Source organism: Camelus dromedarius, chromosome 11 (assembly GCF_036321535.1).
Source record: "Camelus dromedarius isolate mCamDro1 chromosome 11, mCamDro1.pat, whole genome shotgun sequence".
Lineage (NCBI taxonomy): Eukaryota > Metazoa > Chordata > Mammalia > Artiodactyla > Camelidae > Camelus > Camelus dromedarius.
In genome coordinates this window covers 72,397,640-72,413,555 of record NC_087446.1, presented here as the reverse complement: position 1 = coordinate 72,413,555, position 15,916 = coordinate 72,397,640, and positions in this window count along the sequence as shown.

Genomic DNA, 15,916 nt, shown 5'->3' with positions numbered 1-15,916 from the left:
TAACACACATCCATTGTCTCACTGTTCTAGGGTGCAGAAATGCAAAGTCAATGTCAGTGGGCTAAAACCAACGTGTGGCCAAGGCTACGTTCCACACTGAGGCTCTTGGGGGGGATTCATCTTACTATCTTTCCAAGCTTGCAGAGGTGCTCACACTCCTTGGCCCAGGGCCCTGTGTCACTGTGACTTCTGCTGCCACATCACATCTCTGTCTCTGACCAATCTGCCTCTCTCCTCTAAGGACCTCCGTGATGATGTTTGCTTTCCCACAGTGATCTGCCATCCCAAGGTCCTTGACAGTCACACCTGCAGAGTCCCTTTTGCCATGCACATTGACATTCCTAGGTTCTAGGGATCAGACCGTGGACATATTGGGGGCCATTATTCTACCGAGTTCTTCCCTTTGGCCCCACTGGTTCTTGTCCATCCCACATGCAAAATGCATCCACCTCATCCCAACACCCTCCAGAGTCTCATTTACTACAACATCAACTCAAAGTCCAACATGTTGTCTAACTATTATCAGCTCAAAAGCCTAAATATTTTCATCCTCATCACCTAAGTCAGGCATGATTGAGACCCTGGGTGTCATCTTCTCTGCTCAAAATCCTGCAATGGCTTCTCATTTCACTCAGTGAAGAAGCGAGAGTCCTTATGGTGACCTTACAGCTTTCCTCCCCCTCCCCAAGCTGAGCTCATCTCCGGTTTTCTCCCTGGCTCACTCCGCTCCAGGCACACTGGCCTCCCTGCTGTCCCTTGGGGATATCAGACATGCACCCACAGGCCTGTTGCCCTGGCCGGTCTCTGTCCAACTCATATGCTGAAGTCCTAAACCCTAGGACTACAGAACATGACCCCATTTGGAAATAGGGTTGTTGCAGATGTCATTGGTTAAGAAGAGGTCATTAGGGTGGGCCCTAATCCAGTATGACTTGTTTCCTGATAAAAAGGGGCAATGTGGACAGAGAGACACGTGTACATGGGAGATGACGTGATGAGATGTGGAGAGAAGACGGTCGTCTCCAAGCCAAGGAGAGAGGCCTGGACCAGCCTCTCCCTCCCAGCCCTCAGGAGGAGCCTGCCCTGCTGACACCCTGCCTGCAGACTCCCCGCACTCAGGGCTGTGAGACAGTGAGCCTCTGTGGTTCACATCACCCAGTGTGCGGTGCTGTGTTAGATGGAGCTCAGCAACTAGCACCCCGTTCTCAAGGTCCTCAGTGAGGCCAGCTCTGGCCATCTCATTTTAACCTGGAAACTGCCTTCCCCTTGTCTCTGCCCCAGAAACCCCCTCTCCCTGATCATATTATTTCTATCATCTTCTAGAATACCATATATTTCACATGACTGTCACGACTGTAGTTTATGTTCTGCTCCTCCTCAGTCCTACAGGGACAAGGATCCTTATTTGTTCACTGAAGGACCTCAGGTGGCTTGACCTGTACCCGTGGCACAGCAGTCAATACAAATTGGCCGGATGGAAGGAGGGATCGTTCCTTTCATTCACAGGTGAGTGAACGAAGATTCTGGTGGACTGAGAGTTTCGCTCAGGCACAGAGCTGGTAAGTGTCAGGCCAAGGTGGGTTTCAGGTACCTATGAACCTGAGGGAGGCTTGAGTGATTCCCTTTCCATTGATTAGTATTTCTCAGGTGTCTCTTTTTCTGGCTGTAACTTTTGACTTCTTTCTGTTATTCTTCTAAGCTTTCAACCAGTTTTAAGTTTTAATTCTGCTTTGTCTCAGGTAAACAAATGAAATCTGTAAACCTTTTAACTCATTATTTATTTCACCTAAATACATTGTGATTAGTGATGATGTTTTATTTCTGGCATTTTGTTTTGTGAATTCTATTTGCTTTGCTCTGCTTTTCTCCTGCCTGTTATATACCTTGCAGTCATGGTTAAGAGCATGGCATCTAGAGACAGCCTATCCGGGCTTGGTTCCCTCCCTCGCTAACCATGTAACCAGTATATGTAATCCCTTTGAGACTCACTTTCTTCATGTACAAAAAGTGGTACTATCCGCCTCAAAGACTGTGAGCATTAAGTGATAAAATAGATGAAGAACTTAGAATAGTGACCGGCCTATTTTGCGTTCTTCATTTTGACTTCTTTATTTTTATTCTCTTTTTAAACAATTACTTTAGAGATTACTGTTGAATTTTAATGAACACCCTAGATATTGAAGATTAAAATGTTACTTAACCCATTCATTGAATTTTATATACCAAATGATATCTGTATTTTGTTTCCATAAATTCTGTTTGGTTCTTTAAAAATTGATCTGTTTTCTTTTTCATGATGTCCTGATTGTTCATTATGTTATATAAGATTCATTTTATCTTTTAATGATTCATTCATACTTCTTTTATGCTCTCTCTTAGATTGTTTCATAATTTTAGGCTCTGGAATATTAATCATCTTGTGTTTTATGGTTAGATCTTTCTTCCCAGTGGCACTGATTTCCTTCTGTTTTTAGTTGTGTGTCTGTGTGTGTGTAGAGTTGTGGGAGCTTCTCTATAGTGAGTACATTTTTTTTCCTATGATTGTCCCTTACATCTTGGTTTTTAAAGTTTCCCTAGAGAACAATTTTGTGTTGCTTATCCTAAGGCTCCAGGTGATATGATCAACCTTGAATTATTATATTTTTTGGTTTGGGAATTCCGGAATCTTCAGTGGAGTATCAATTTGGATTCCACATTCATATAAAGCAGGGGCGTGGAGATTAGATTTTTTTAAGGGAGACTTTGTTTTTCCCTAGAGAACCGGTTGTTTCACCCCTTTCCTGTGTGCACATGAGGAGAACTTTGAGTCTCCCTTTCAGTGAAGAGGCAAGTCTTCCAATACGTCTTATGCAGAGGTTTCTATAAAGGAAGACTCTTCTACATCTGGTATGGACTCTGTTTCCTAAATGGACATTGTATCCCTATTTATGTGCAGATGAAAACCCCTTCCCTCCAGGGTGCAGTGGCATCAGCTCACAAGATTACCATTTTGGCGTTAAGTGTCCTCTTTGTATTGTCACCTGGGAACTTCTCTCTCCATAGTTAGCTCTGTGTTACTTTTGTTGTATTTTATCCGGCATTACTGAAAGTTTTACTTAAAAGGGATTCTAATTAGCTCTGTTTACCTGTTTCCAGAGCTGAAAGCTTCAGTTCTAGAGTATCTGTTTGATTTTTCTTAAAAATACATTCCAGTATATTTCTCTGGTGAAAGTCTTGACCCTGTTATATATTCTCCCATCATTTCCTTATTTTCTTGAATGTATTAAAAGTATTTTATAGCCTTTATTGGTAACTCTGATGCCTACATCACCTGGGGTTTGCATCCTTTGTCTAATATTTATTATTCTCATTTTATCCATCATATAGTCTTGACATGTTGCATGTCTAGAAATTCTTTATTACATGGCAGACATTGCAAATGAAAAATCCATATCTTATCTTCCGTAAGAGGTTTTCTACCTTCCCGTTAGGCAGACAGGGTGAGGGACTGATCATCTCACTCCAATCAGGCCCTGAGTTGTGTCAGGACAGAAGTGCCTTTTTTCTTAAGACAGCTTTGAGGTATACTTGGCAAAATAATTTTCACACATTTAAAATGTACAACTTAATACATTTTGACATAAGTATATCCCCAAAAAACCATGACCACATTCAAGACAGTGAATATACCCATCACCACAAAACTCTTCTCCTGCATTTTGTTGTCCCTCCCTCCCTCCCCATCTATTCCCCTGGAAACCATTGATCTGCTTTCTATCACAACATACTGGTTTGCATTTTCAAGATCATTGTATGAATGGATTCATGCAGTATCTACTCTATGTTGTCTGACTTCTTTCATTCAGTGTAATTATTTTCAGAGTCATCTGTGTTCCTGTATTAATAGCTTATTTTTCTTATAGCAGAGTATTGCTTAGTGCTGAGTTTTTCCTGAATAGTTTATTGTGAGCAGTGTTTGGATAGACCATCCTTTGTTTCTTCATTTACTTCTTGATGGATGCATGGGTTGTTTACAACTTGAGCTATTATAAATAATATTGCAGTGAATATTTGGTTACAAATCCTTGTATGGACATATGCTTTTATTTTCTAAAGCTTCAGATGAGGAATGTCTGGCTTATATGGCAGATTGGTGTTTACCATTTTTAAAGAAACTGTTAAACAGTTTTCCAAAATGATTGTGCTATTGTAAATTCCTCGTGGTGTGTATCAGTTCTGGTTGCTCTATTTCCTTGCCAGCACTTTGTAAGTTCGGTCTTTCTAATCGTATACATTCTAGTATGTGTGTGTACTACTATCTCACTGTGGTTTTTAAAAGCATTTCTCTAATGACTAATGGCATCTTTAATCAGCATATTTTCATATGCTTATTATCCATCTGGATATCTTTACTGAAGTGTGTTTTCTGGCCTCATTCATTCATTCAGGTGTTTGCATTATTATTGAGTTTTGAAAACATTTTATTCTGGATCAGACACAAAGAAAGACCTTTACCAGATATATGATTTGCAAATAGCTTCTGTCTATGGCTTGTCTTTTCATTTGCTTTGCAGTGTTTAGAAGAGCTTTGAAGAGTCTTCATTTTTGTAAAGTTCACTCTATCAGTTACTTTTTTTAAAATAGATTATACTTTTGGTGTCATAGCAAAGAAATATTTGCCAAACCCAAGATCATAAAGCTTAAGCCTATGCTTTTTCTCCTAGCTGTTTTATAGTTTTAGATTTCCTATTAAGATCTATGATCCACTTAGAGTTAATTTTTGTATAATTTGTGAGGTGTGGATCAAAGTTAATTTTTTTTTTTTGCATATCACTATCTAACAATTCCAGCACTACTTGTAGGAAAGATCCTTTTCTCCACTGCATCCTTTTGAGAATCAATTGTCTATATAAGTGTTTGTTTAGTTCTGAACTTTCTATTCGGTTCCATTATTCTATTTCCCTGTTTTACACCAACACCATACTTTCTGATTACTGTAGCTTTATAAAAAAAAGTCTGAAAATCAGATAGTGTAAGTCTTCCAAATTTGTTTTTCTTGTTCAAAGTTGTTTTGGATATTTGGGATCCTTTGCATTTTTATATGAATTTTAGACTCAGTTTTTAAATTCCTTACATCCTCTTCTGCCAAAATTCCACCCATGTCTTTGGCCATCTCCAAAGCCACATTTTCTGAAGAGGTCTCTCTAGATCCCAGGTGAAAGTAATTACTCTTTCATCTGTGCTCCATTCACATTTCATAATATTTGATTACACTTATTCATATTTGGCTTTATGCACTTCTCTGATCTTTCCTGCCATATAGTAAACCTCTCAAGATTAGGAATCTTGACTTGGTTCCTTCTGTCTGCTGAGAAAACTAGTTCTATGCTTTGCCAGGAGTGAGCCCTGCAGTAAGAGGTATCTGCAGCACACATCTATCTCATTGCTTGCATATTGTCAAAGAATCCTGCAGATTTAGAATTGTTTATTGATTGTTGTCTCCAAGACGGCTCAGTCTTTTTTATTTCTATTACTACTGCTGCAGTTTCAAAGAACAATGGGCTAATTATTTTCCAAATATGAAAACATACTGTAATTGAGTTGTGATGCAAATTATGTGCTGCTGTGTCTTAAAAGCCTGCTTAGTGTTCACAGGCTCCTTCACTCATGGAACTTTTGGGAGAATGACATATCCTTAAAGATAGCACTGCTGACTTTGGTGACCTGAGCAGCAGTATCTGAACTCACTCCTGCTGTTTTTCTAGTGTCCCCTCTAGCCTTCCTCCAGCCCTCCATGCCCGAACCTGCAGTTCTGCCTTCGAAAAGCCTATTACTTCCCAGGAAGACTTCCCTATGAAACATAATCATGTCCTTCTTGTGGGGACATTCAGTCCAGTGACCTGACAGCAGGGGAAAATGTTTAGTCTGCTCTTGGTAGAGCCTAAACTCTTCCATACTTATTAGAAGCAAATCCAATGAGGAAACTGTGTTGGCATCTAACAAATCAGCATAAATGTCTGATGAGGAAGATCAGCTTCCCCATCCCACTCAGGCGTCATGTTGGTGTGACACTCACAGTGGCTAACATTTTCTCCTGTGTGCAATGTAAGTTTCAAGACATTATGAATGGCTTTTTGTTTTTCTTCCTTGGTCTTTCCACATTCACTGTGTCTGGTGAGATTATATGAATCCTGCTTATTTTCAGCCCAGCACTTACCCTTTTTAAAGGATCACGTGTTTAAAAGTCTAGTGGACAATTTGTTAGAAGATAGAAGTCCTTAGATTTTGGTCCTAGAGTTGAATCTTGGTTAGGGGTGAATGAAAATTCCCATTAAAATTTTAAATTCATTGTTACAAAGTTTTAAAAATAGTTAAATATTAGCCAATTCCATTAAACACTTTAGCTGTTATTTACTTTTAAGCCTGTTTCTGGGGCAATTTTGCAATGATTCCCTCCCTTTGTTGATTCCCTCTTTGTCAGAATCCTTGAGAGGCCCCTGTCATCACTGTCAGTATCATCATCATCATCATCATCATCATGGAACTGATTCCTCTGGAAGATTCTAGGAAAATAAACAGATGGGTGGGGTTATGTGTAGGTCAGTGTGTGCATATACAATAAGAACATTTATCAGACATTAGATGCAAGATATCCATTTTATTTAGAGGAGAATGTGGTCATGAAATCCTGATGTGGTTAATGAAGGAAGCAGTGCGAACAGGATAGTCAGTGGAAAGGAGGAGGAAGTGAGTGAAGAGGGGAGCATAGATCCTTGGTTAGCCGATCATCAAATTGGTGTGAATGAGGGGAGTGTGGTGGCAGAATCATGTTCCTCCCCCGCCACAGGTTAGCCAACAGTGACATGTTTCTGTACATGGCAAAAGGGATGACAGATATATTAGGAGAAATATCTTAGAGGATTTCGGTATTCTAAATTCTCTATTAGCCTTTTAAACCCATGATATATTATTAAAGTTTAGTGGAGGGCCACAAATAAAAAGGATTCATATAATCTCACCACACATACTGAAGGTAGAATGACTAAGGAAGAAAAACAAAAAGTCATTCATAAGTGCCTTGAACCTTAAATTGCTCATAGGAGGAAATGTCACACAAGGTGAGTGTCACAGCCACATACATAATGCCTGAATGGGAGGGGAGAAGGGGATCCTGAGATGAGACAATAGGGTGAGTAGCCTGGATTGTCCAGGTGGGCCCAATGTAATCACAGGGGTCTTTAAAATGGAGGACATAGCCCAGCTGAGTTTAAAATCAGAGGGAGGTGTAGCTATGGAGCAGTGTTCAGAAAGGCTGCTGGCCATGAAAATGGAGGAAGTCATGGGACACAAGCTAAGGAAGGTGGGTGACCTCTGGAAACTGGAAAAAAAATGAGGAGACATTCTCTTCTAGATCCTCTAGAAGGAAGGAACCCTGCTGGCAACTTGAATTTAGCTCAATGAGAACTGTGTTGGATCTCTGACCTCCACAGCCATAAGGTGATAAATCTGTGCTTGTTTAAGCTGTTAAGCTTATGGAAGTTTGTTACAGTGGTAATAGAAAAATAACATAGTGAGCGGTAGTGTAAGGGATTAAAGTTCTAGGCTGGGGTGTGGAGAGGATTCTGACATTTACACCTAAAAAACAACCAGGTGCAGTGGGAAGGTGTTTTAAGGAGGAAGACCTACCTGGCAGGGCTGTTAATAGGACTGTTTGGTGTGAGGAGAGCATTGGAGTAGAGGAATCAATTAAATCTCTACCAGAAAAATAAGGAATAAAATATAACAGTGCTTCAGTGTTAGTGGATGCAGGAATGGAAATGGGCAGAGAGATATAATCATTACTTTGAAATTAGCTACAGATTTGATGATTGCATGTTGGGGAGAGTTAGCCGATGTGTGGACTGAATGTTTGCATCCCCTCAAAATCCGTATGTCAAAACCCCATCTCCCAGGGTGATGGTATTGGGAGGCTGGGCCTTTGGGTATTGATTACTAGGATAAAATAAGGTCATGAGAGTAGAGCCCTCATGAATGGGATTAGTGCCATTATAAAGGACCCCAGATTGCTTGCTTCTCTCTGGCCCATGAAGATAGTGGGAAGACAGCCATCTTCGAGACATGAAGGCTATCATCTCCCAGATGCATTGACCTCAGCCTCCAAAACTTAAGGAACATGCTGGTTGTTTAAGCCACCCGGCCCATGGTAATTTGTTACAGCATCCCAGACTGACGAAGACAGTGGAGAATGCCTCTGAGTTTTACACTGATTGCCTGGAGAATGCTGAAACCCAGGGAAGTGGGCAGCACAGACGTTTACTCATTTAATCCTGGCAACACGGTACGAGATAGAGTCTACATATTCCTCGCTATTTAAAAGGGAAGGAAAAAGAGGCACAAATAACAACAACAACAACAACAACAACAACAACAACAACAACAACAATAATTTTTCCAAGATTCACACAGAATCCCCTGGAGGCAGAGTGAGAATTTATACTCAGGCAGGCTGACCCCAGAGCCCCTGCTCATAACTACTAAGTCAGATCACCTTGCTTATGTGGATCAATTTTTTTTCAAGTGTGATATGAGGGTACTGTGTCCAGTAACTTATAATTTCAAAATAACTCACTGTAAGGGAAACATTAGTCGCAGGCATTGCAAACCACAGAAAGCTAGACATACAAAAATAACTCGTTAGGGCAAGATAACCAATAATGTTTTTAAATATTATACTTGCTGTACCTTTGCAATAAAATGTGTATTTATAGTTCTGTCTGGCTACAGAATAACTTCATAATCCTGAATGTGGATGGTGGCTCCCATGGTGGACAGCACAGGCCTAGAGAATTTAAGTGACTTGTCCAGCCTCGCCCAGGAAGCTAGTGGTGGGATCAGAGCTATAGGTTGGGACTTTTCCTTCCTATCCAACAAGTCCCTCATGGAGGCTTAGAAGCTTCTCCTTTGGTGCCAGCTGTCTATCCGTACTTATGACACCTTGTCAGGTGTCCCAGCCTGCTCCTGAACATAAGCCAGTAACAACATCTGCTCTTTTCTGGCCAGGTAATACATTCTAGCAACTTCCGTTGACTTCTTGGCAGCAGTTTTTACCTGGAAGGGCAGTGGCTAGAGATGCAAATGTGTCCACATGACACGGTTTTCATAAACATAGCAGGAGTTGTCAAGAGAAGAAAACGTCAGGAAGACGAGTGGAAGCAGGTCATTTAATATACCAAATGGGTACTTTCAATGTATGTTTGTGTTTCCAAGTCCAGACTTGTTCTGCTCGTGCATTACAGGCCAATAAATCGGGAGACCAGGTTTTGGGGCAAGAATTAGTGACTTTAATTTGGAAACCCAGCTAAGAAGTTGGAAGTCTAATGTCCTGGAAAACCATTCCCCAAAGTCAGAATTCAGGCTCTTTTTATATTAAAAAGGGGAAGCAGGAATGCTTGGTTGTTGCAAACTTGGTTTATGAATTCTTTGTTGTTAGAGTCTTTTGTTCTTGAAGCTCTTCGCCTGGGTCAGATCCGTGTAAACCTTCAACAAACAAATGTTATTTTCTATTCTGTAACATGTTATCTTTATATGAATGGAAAAGTGTTAATATCATTCAAAGTCAGAGCCTTGAGAATAGGGTCTCCTGTATATTTCAGGTTCTAGGCAACATTGTTTTACAAAAGGTGCAGAACCAACAAGACTAAACCTAGTAAACAGGGCACAGGGTTAAACTCAAAAGAACAGATCTAACATGGAGTCAGATTTGTTCTTTCCTATTTCAGTAGTGGCATGGAGAAGGCACTTTGGGCAGCTTGTTGTAGGGTCCTGGAGGCTTTCTCTCTCAGCTTCTGGGCACCTCTATTGCAAACCCTTCATAGCTGTCTGGCCTGCTGGAAAACCAATCCGACTGTTTTGCCCGGAAGATGCGTTCTGTTTATAACTCATTTCTACTCCTTGGAAAACAACTCAAGAAAAACTCGGTTTTCCACCAGCATTGGGCAGGGGTGAGGGATAGTTTGTCATTATTTTATAAAATAAAAATAAAAATTAAAATTAAAATAATAATAAAAATAATAAAAGAAGTATTAATACAGCACTGGGCACATAGGAGAGAGTCAATAAATATATCCTGGCTTAAATTAAAAGTGATGGCTCAGTGAGTCTATGGCTGCTCTATTTGCTGAGCTTGTTACTCCTTCGCTCCATTACAATTTTTTTAACTGAAAAAGAAATACACGCATATGGTTAAAAATATTCAAACAGAGCACAAAAATACACAAGTGAAAGAAGTTTTCCCTCACCCTCTGTTCTTTCAGCCCTCCCTGGAGATGCCACTGTTTATTATCCTTCGTGTGCTTTTCCAGATAGGCTATGCACATTCCCACCTATGTATGTAAATTCCTTTAAACTTTTACTTATTTTTAACTTAAAGGGTTTAAATCCTCATGTGCCTTCTGCCCGGGTAATAGAAAAGAACAAAACTGACTCCATACTAGATCTGTTCCTTTGACTTTAACCATATCTCTGTCTGCCATAGGCTTCATCTTGCTTGTGAAACAGTGTTGCCTAGAGCCTGAAATATACAGGAGAACCAATTCTGAAGGCTCTGACCTTTAAGGATATTTATCACTTTTCCATTCATATAAAGATAACAAGTTGCAGAAAAGAAAATAACGTTTGTTTTGCTGGAGGTTTACAGAGATTTGACTCAGGCAGATAGCTGCAAGAACAAAGGTTTCTAACAAAAAAGAATTCCTACACCAAGAAGTTTGCTACAACCAAGCACGTAGGAAAGGAGCCTGAATTCTGACTTGGGGAGATGGTTTTCCAGGACATTTGTTTGCCATCAAGGTCTACAGAAACTTGCTATTCCATGCCCCAACACCTGGTCTCTGAACTTATTGGCCTGTCCTGCACTGAGGAGAATGAATTTGGACTCGGTAACACTCCTATCTACCTAGCAAGCTGGGCACTGGATCTGAGGACAGCTCTCCCACACCAAGAGAACTACTGTGAGCCCTTGATGGTTCCACTAGGGTGGGGTATGGTTTACTCAGGAGGGATGGGGACTATGAACCAACACTCAGGCAGTCTGCTCTGTCTGGGGCTCTGATCTTGTACCTCACGCTCCCCACCAGCCCAACACCTGGAACAGTGGAGCTAAGACAGAGATCTTGCCTGCCTGTTTCCCAGCGTGTAAGAGGGGAATATGTACTCTTCCCAAGGTAGTTCTGAGCGACAACACCTTCGAGTGCTTGGTTCCCAGAGCAACAGGAAACCCAGCTCTGCGTGGGGGCAACGGGTGTGATCCCGTAGGGGTTCTGCAGAGGCTTCGGCTGGAGGGCTGGGCCAGGGAGGGAAAATTTGAGCTGCAGGCCTTGAAGTGTTAGAGAAGGGTACAGAGGCAGGACTGACTTCTGTTTCAGGATGCCCCCAGAGGTAAACCTTTTTCTCTCCATCTCTGCTACTCCCCTCCCCTCTCCAGATCCCTCCCTTCTCTCTGCACTTCCTGTCCATCTGTCTCCCTCCACTTTTCCCCTCCTCCTCTCCTCCTCCCAACTTCTCCCTCCCTCACTTCCGCAGCTTCTCTCACAGAACCTAGAGGATCGCTGGCCCTCCTGCGCATGCGCAGTCAGTGCCAGGTGGACCGCGGGTTGGAAGCTCCAGCTCCGAGCCGGGGATCGGCCCCAAAGTCTTCTCAGCTTTGTCGCCCGGTAAGCCTTTAGCTCCTGCCCCGGGGCCGGGGCCTCCGGCTGTGGAAGTGCAAGGTGGGGGTTTCACGGGAAAGCTTCAGGCGGCTGCGGGAGGGCGGTCCATGTGTCACAGCCCGTGAGGGCACGAGTCAGCATGTGTTCAGCTTTATTGCTCGGGCCAGGCCCCTCTGCCCGCGACACCTGCCCGGCGCCCCGGCCACACCTGTCAAGGGCCAGGTGTGCACCTGCCACCTCTTCCCCCCGCCAGTCTCCCCTCAGTCTGTGGCTGGTGTCCCCTTCCCCTCTCCCGCCCGTGAGTCCTCTCCTCCCCGGCTTCCTCTCCTCAGCCGCCGGCCCATCCCAGTCCCTGGGTGGGCTGTGTCCCGGGACGGCGGGGTCTGCGGACCCGGACGGGGCAGCTGGGGCTGGGGCTGGCCTCCGAGCGGGGCTGCAGCCTGCGTCCCCAATCCCCCGCTTTCCCTGCCCCGTGACCCCTGGGCTGCCCTCCTCTCCCTTTCCGGCTCCCTCAGGACCAGCTCAGTGGTGTGGGCACTGCTCCCCGGGCTGACAGCCTCCGGCCATAAAGCCCAGCTTCTTCTGGTGAAGTCTGCAAAAGGGAGCGTCAGTGCTGAGGGAGCTTCTGTCACCTCCCTCAGTGTTTCTGCCCCAGGTAATTTCCTTGAACACTTTCAGGTGTCATGATGGCGGTGCTTGATGATGTCACGTGTTTTTATAGTGAGAGGGATTACAGTGTTGAAAGCAGGGCTTGGTTCAGTTAAAAACGAGCTGAAGGCATGAGTATGTGACATCCTCCAGGCTTCCCTCTCCCAGGGTGAAACATGTGACCGTCGATTTTAGAAAGATAGTTACAGTCCCTAACTAGCCCAGCCCAGCTTGTGTGTGTTAACAAGGAACAGCACCACCAGAGGCGTTGGAGACCTAGGGACATTGCAGTCCTAAAGAGCTCCTGGCACAGTTTGGTTTGTTTTGGTTTTTTCTTTTTCTTAAATTGTGCAGCGGACTAGTTGCATAGAGGGGAAAATAATTGTCAAGAAATTATTTTTCATATAACAGCTTTATTGTGATATTGTTCACACACCTTGAAGTCCATCCATTTAAATGGTACAATTCAGCAGCTTTTAGCATATTCACAGTGCTGCAACCATTATTATTCCAGAACGTTTTCGTCACTTCAGAAAGAACAGTGGAAATCAATGACCTATCCACCCTTACCCAGTGGTGGTTCTAAAGAAGTTTCTTGGTTGTTCCTGACCATAAATTAACTTGCTACATTCCATGAAATATCTGGTAGGAATTCTAATCAGAATTGCATTAAATATGTCTATCAAAACAGGAAGAATTAATGTCTTTATGGCATAAACTTCTTCTAACCATGAATATATCTGAGACCCTATCTTTTCATCTGTCCAGAGCCTGGCCCATGGGAAGTCCTCACTAATTTTTGGGCTTGTGAATGATGAGATTCTATACATCATTAGTTGCTACTGTTGCCTTTCACAGGAGAGAAAAGTAACCTCAGTGAAGCCAAGTGACCCTCTGATGGTCATAAAGGGTGACAGTCAGTGCTGGAGTGATACAGTGGACTTGCTGCTTGCAGCCAGAATTCTCCACCACTTACAGCTACGGGGATTACAGTGTTCTTTTATTTTTTTAAAGACTTGCTTTTATTTTTCTAATTATTTTTTATTGAAGTGTAGTTAACTTACAATGTTAGTTTCAGTTGTACAGCAGAGATTCAGTTATAAACATATGCATATGTATATAAATACGTTTTAGATTGTTTTTAGTACAACTCATTACAAGAACTTGAATATAGTTCCCTGTGCTATATAGCAGGTCCTTGTCATTTATTTTATATTTATTAATGTGTATCTGTTAATCCCCCTTTTCCTGCCTGCTAACCACAGTTTGTTTCTATGCCAATGAGTCCATTTCTAGCAGCACCATTTTTCCTAGTTAATATATGCTGCTTGGCTGCTTTCAGTTTCAGTAATTCCATCTTATCTGTGGGAGTTTTTCTTCTGGTGGACCTGTTTGTGGTTTGCACACGTGGTAATAGAGATCTGTATTTCGGAGAACTCCAGGCCTCGTGTAGTCCTTGGTAGAGAGTGCCCACTGAGCTGATGCTTGAACTGGGAAAAAAGCATAGTAAATGTTGGAATTTCCACTATGGTTGAGACTTCCAGGTTTCTATAACCTCTCTAGCCAACCTTAATGTTGGCTGCACCCATACTGGGTAATTTGGTGGAACTCCATGGTATGGTGACGTAGAGACAGGGCTTTGTATGCTTCTTCTCTTTCCTTTTTCTAACACTCATTCTCCTGGGCCTCCCAGATCCTCCCCCAGCAGTGCCCAGGGCTGGCTTGGTGCTGCACTCAGGCAATATTTGTTAATAAGGCCCTTTCCTCATCTCATCTGAGCCTCCGTTTCCTTCTCTGCACAATGAGGGCTTAGACTAGATAAGTGATTTTCAGTTTCTTTTAAATCCATGTTTCCTTTGAGAAACAGAAAATGCAAATCTCTCCTCCCATTCCAACCCTTTAGATTTTGATATGTCCTCCAAGGAGTGACATAGCTCTTTGTGGAAAACTGATGTGATTGTGATTCCAGGTGGCACAGAGAAGACTCTTCAGAGATTTATTGCAGGGAAAGGGCAGGAAAGGGGCAATATGTCACACTTTCTAGTGTGAGCAATGGAGCATGGGATTGGGTTTAAATACGGTGTCTGATGTGGCCTTTCTCTAATCTTGCACAATGTGATAAACCTCTCTCCCTCAGTTTCTTCATGTATGAAGTTGGGGTGATAGTATTTTAGGGTTTTTGTGAAACATTATACACATAATCCATTTGTGTCTCGGTAGAAACAAGAGCTGCTTGGGAGTCAGTGATTTCTTTAAAGAAATAAATCTTGTCCATAGCACTCTGTCTGTGTGTATTTTGAAGTTCCTGAGGGTGAGTGTTGAAACTAAAGTCCATCGTGGGACAGGTGGCCCATGGTCTTCTGTGACCCAGATTGCCCCCTCCTCCCCAGTCCTCTTCCTCTCAGTCCGGGATGAAGTTCCCTAGTAGATTTATACAGAGTTCTTTTGGAAATGGCTTATTTTATTGTTTCACCAAGAAGGACTGCCATCATGATCTCTGTGGTCAGGTTTTGCTGACCTGAAGGCTATGCAATTGGGGGTTTCTATTTAATAAAAAGAAAAAAAATTACAAATACAAACTTAGACCTAGGGTTGTGACAGGGGCTCTTGGAAGTGGGGGCCATTAGCTTTGTTAGCTTCAGGTGCAGTGTCCTCTGGCCACGAGGACCCATCCTCGTGCTCTGAATTTGGAGGGACCAGTGGGTTCAGTGGGAAATTTAACTGAGTGTATCTCATGGTCTAGGGATTGTCCTATTTGTGCTGTGTGTTCCTTATTTGAGACAGTGATCTCATTTAACCTCAATAGTCTCTTTAAAAATTAGACTTTTAATTTTGTGATGTAACTTAGATTCCCATGTAGTTGTAAGAGATAATATGGAGAGGGCCTATGGACAATTTGCCCAATTTTCCTTTACGGTTCAATCTTGCAAAATTCAGGTACAATTCATTACTGACTCACTAACCCTTTGAGGTTTGTGTCATTGCCCTCATTTCTATTCATGATTGACCTGGGTCTTAGAGAAGCACACAGGCCTGCCCAGGTCACCCACATGTTTAGTGTAGAGTCGGGTGAACGTGGGCTTGGGATTTCCAGGCAGTACCATTATGATGGTCTGTGGCAGGAAGCAGCATTCACTTTGCTTGTTTATTCATTCATTCAACAAACATTTATTGAGTAACATCTGTGTGTCAGATGCTTTAATACGGTTATCAGATTCTTCAGCAGTACTGAAAATCAGGTAATGTTTTCTGTTTTTTAATCAGAGAAAATTAGCTCTGAGAGGTTATAACCCCCCGAAAGGTAATATAGCTGATAAAGGAGGGATAGTAAATTTGTACACTCCCCCCTTTTTATGCAGGTTGTAACCTAGGCATTTAACATTTGCAAACTTCCATAATCCAGATAATTTCTTGTAAGGCAAGGATTTCTTTTTTTAATTGAAGTATAGTCAAGTTTACAATGTTGCGTCAATTGCAAGCTGTTTTTTGAATTTTGAATTAAATAATATTTTTTGAGGAGGGTAATTAGGTTTTTTTATTTGTTTCATTTTTTAAAATGAGGTACTGGGGATTAAACACAGGAC